Source organism: Nicotiana tabacum, chromosome 6, assembly GCF_000715075.1.
Source record: "Nicotiana tabacum cultivar K326 chromosome 6, ASM71507v2, whole genome shotgun sequence".
Taxonomy (NCBI): domain Eukaryota; kingdom Viridiplantae; phylum Streptophyta; class Magnoliopsida; order Solanales; family Solanaceae; genus Nicotiana; species Nicotiana tabacum.
Window position 1 is genome coordinate 40,144,047 of NC_134085.1, and position 4,258 is coordinate 40,148,304.

A 4,258-nucleotide genomic window follows, 5' to 3' on the forward strand; every position below is an offset into this window, starting at 1 on the left:
GAGTTAATATTGTGTATGCCGAGCGACACTTTTAAATGTTGTTTATTACTCTATTTATGTTTTAAATTATTTTCTTCCGTAAATTTGGTTTATCTTCTGTATTTTTGGCTTACCAGTCGTAGAGACTAGATGCCGTCATGATGGTTCACAGAGAGCGAATCGGGGTCGTGAAAAGTTGGTATCAGAGCTCTAGGTTCATAGCAGTCATGAATCATAAGCCGGTTTATTAGAGTCTCGCTGATCTATACGGAGACGTCTATACTTATCTACAAGAGGCTATGTAACCATTAGGAAAATTTGCACTTCATTTGATTTCCTTGTCATGCGAGATTTGATGTCACAATTCTAAACTTCTGTCTTCTGTTCGGTAACAGATGGTGAGGAAACGCGCTATGATCAGGCACCCATGCCCCCTACTACAGTCGTCAGAGGCCGGGGCCAGGTAGAAGCTGAGGACGTGCACGTGGTGCAGCTAGAGCACCTGCGCGAGCTGCCACTGAGGTACCACTAGTAGTTCCAGCCGGAGTCCAGGCACTTGATACGCCTACTACTACTACTACTCCAGCACTTCAGGAGACTCTGGCATAGTTCATGAGCATGAACACCACTTTGGCTCATGCAGGGTTGCTTCCCCTTGCTGCAGCTACATTTCAGGCTGGGGGAGGAGCATAGATTCCCATCGCCCGCACTCCTGAGCAGCGAGTACATGTTGAGCAGGTCCCTGAGATTATTCATGTACAGCCTGCAGTCCGAGATCAGCCCGAGGACAGGGCAGCATTTTTCGAGGATGAGCAGCTGAGGCTTGAGAGGTTCAAGAAGTACAAGCCTCATATATTCAGTGGTTTAGCATCAGATGATGCTCTGGGATTTCTAGATAAGTGTTACCGCATTCTCCGTACCATGGGTATATCAGGGTCGAGTGGGGTTTCTTTCACTACTTTCCAGCTTCAAGGAGCCGCCTATGAGTGGTGGCGTACCTATAAGTTAGACAGTCCGGATGAGGCTGCTTCACTGACTTAGACTAAGTTTTCAAATCTGTTTCTGAGAGAGTATATTCCTCAGAGCCTCAGAGACGCATGACGCACAGAGTTTGAGCATTTGCACCAGGGTGCTATGACTATCTCAGAGTATGCTATCTGTTACACTACTTTGCCTAAACATGCACTAGCCTTGGTTTCTACTATCTACGAGAGGGTTCTCCAGTTTATTGAGGGCCTTATTCCCAGCATTAGGTCTATCATGGCTTGTGAGTTGGAGATGGATATTTCTTATCAGTAGGTAGTGAGCATTGCTAGGAGGATTGAAGGTATGCAAGTTAGGGAGAAAGAGGATAGGGAGGCCAATAGGTCTCGATAGTCAGGCCATTTTTTTGGTTCCCATGCCCCTGCGGCAGGTTGTCATGGTAGGGGTAATATGTGTTGCTTTGTTCATTCAGCTCTTCCAGCAACCAGTGGTATTCTAGCTCCTCCTAGACCTCAGGAGCCTTATTATGCACCTCTGGTATCTAGCGCGCCTCCTACGGGGGGTGCTTTCAGAGGTCAGTCAAGCAGACCTGGCCCGAGCCAGTCACAACTGCCATATCCTCCTAGAGCTTGTGTTTGAGTATGGTGACACACGCTATGTGGTAAGGGATTGCCCTCGACTTAGAAGGAGTGCGCCTCCATAGACTTCTCAGCCACAGCGCGCCCCGTAGAGCTCTCAGGCTATGGTTACAGCTCCAGTTGCTCAGGGAGGTAGAGGTCGCCCTAGAGGGGGAGGCCAGGCCCGATACTATGCCCTTCCTGCCCGTCACGGCCTTCGATTCTGTCATTATAAGTATTATACTGGTTTGTCACAGAAATGCATCGGTTCTATTCGATCCAAGCTCCACTTAATTTTATGTGTCTTCTAATTTTGCTCCGCATTTGGGTGTACCTCGGGATTCTTTGAGTTCCCCTGTTTATGTTTCTAATTTTGTGGGAGATTATCTTATTGTGGACCGCATTTATCGGTCATGTTTGGTTGCTCTTAGTGGTTTTGAGACTAGAGCCGATTTATTATTGCTCAGCATGGTAGATTTTGATATTATCTTGGGCATAGACTGGTTGTCACACCATTATACTATTCTTGATTGTCACGCCAAAACTGTGACGCTAGCTATGCTAGGTGTACCGCATGTTGAGTGGAGGGGTACTTTAGATCACACTCCCAGTAGAGTTATTTCTTTTCTTAAAGATCAATGTATGGTTGAGAAGGGGTGTGTCGCGTATTTAGCTTATGTGAGAGATGTCAGTGTTGATACCCCTTCAATTGATTCAGTCCGGGTAGTACGGGATTTTCCCGATGTGTTTCCAACTGATTTTCCGGGCATGTCGCCTGATAGAGATACTGATTTTGGCATTGATCTGTTGCCGGGCACTTAACCCATATCTATTCCTGCGTATTTTATGGCTCCTCTTAAGTTGAAGGAGTTGAAGGATCAGTTACAAAATTGCTTGATAAGGGTTTTATTCCGCCCAGTGTATCACCTTGGGGTGCTCTTGTCTTGTTTGTGAATAAAAAGATGGTTCTATACGTATGTGTATTGATTATCGCCAGTTCAACAAGGTTATAGTGAAGAACCATTATCATTTGCCTCATATTGATGATCTGTTTGACCAGCTATAGGGCGCACGGGTGTTTTCTACGATTGACTTTTGCTCAGGTTTCCATCAGTTGAAGATTCGGGAGCCAGATATCCCGAAGACTGCTTTTAGGACTCCGTATGGTCATTATGAGTTCATTGTTATGTAATTTGGGCTGACCAATGCCCCAACAGCCTTTATGCATTTGATGCACAGTGTGTTCCGGCAGTATCTTGGCTCGTTCGTCATTTCCTTTACTGATGATATTCTGGTGTATTCTTGGAGTCGGGAAGATCATGAGCAGCACCTAAGGACAGTGCTTCAGACCTTGAGAGAAAAGAAGTTATATGCTAAGTTCTCGAAATGTGAGTTTTGGTTGGATTCCGTGGCATTCTTAGGCCACGTGGTGTCGAGTGAGGGCATTCAGGTGGATCAGAAGAAAGTAGAGGCCGTGCAGAGTTGGCCCAGACCATCCTCAGCTATAGAGATCTGCAGTTTTCTTGGCTTGGTGGGTTATTACCATCATTTTGTTGAGGGTTTTTCCTCGATTGCATCCCCTATGACCAGACTGACCCAGAAGGGTGCTCCATTCCAATGGATGGAAGAGTGTGAGGCGAGCTTTCAGAAGCTCAATAAATCTTTGACTACAGCACCAGTTTTGATATTGCCTACAGGTTCGGGGTCTTACACTGTTTATTGTGATGCCTCGAGGATTGGCTTTGGAGCGTTTTTGATGCAGGACTGTAGTGTGATTGCTTACGCGTCCAGACAGTTGAAGGTTCACGAGAAAAATTATTCGGTCTACGACCTAGAGTTAGCTGCCATTGTTCACGCCCTGAAGATCTGGCATCATTATTTGTACGGTGTGCCTTGTGAGATTTATACTGATCATCGAAGCTTGCAGCACTTGTTCAAGCAAAAGGATCTAAATTTGCGCTAGAGGAAGTGGTTAGAGTTGTTGAAGGACTATGACATCACTATTTTGTATCACCCGGGAAAGGCAAATATGGTAGCCGATGCTTTGAGTCACCGGGTCGAGAGTTTGGGGAGTTTGGCTTATTTACCAGCATTGGAGAGGCTTATGGCGATGGATGTTGAGGCCTTAGCCAGCCAGTTTGTGAGATTGGATCTTTCGGAGCCAAGTCGGGTTCTAGCTTGCGTGGTTTCTCAGTCTTTCTTATTTGATCGTATCACGGAGCGGCAGTATGATGACCCTCATTTGATTGTCCTCAAGGACAAGGTCCAGCACGGTGATACCAGAGATGTGACTATTGGTGATAACGGTGTATTAAGGATGCAGGGTTAGATTTGTGTACCCAATGTTGATAGGCTTCGGGAGTTGATTATGGAGGAGGCCCACAGTTTGTGGTATTCCATTCATTCGGGTGACGCGAAGATGTATCAGGATTTGAGGCAGCACTATTGGTGGAGGCGGATGAAGAATGATATAGTTGGATTTGTAGCTCGGTGCCTCAACTATTAGTAGGTGAAGTATGAGCACCAGAGTCCGGGTGGATTGCTTCAGCAGATAGAGATTCCGGAGTGGAAGTGGGAATGAATCACCATGGACTTTATAGTTGGGCTCCCACGGACTATGAAAAAGTTCGATGTTATTTGGGTGATCGTGGATCGGCTGACCAAGTCCACGCACTTCA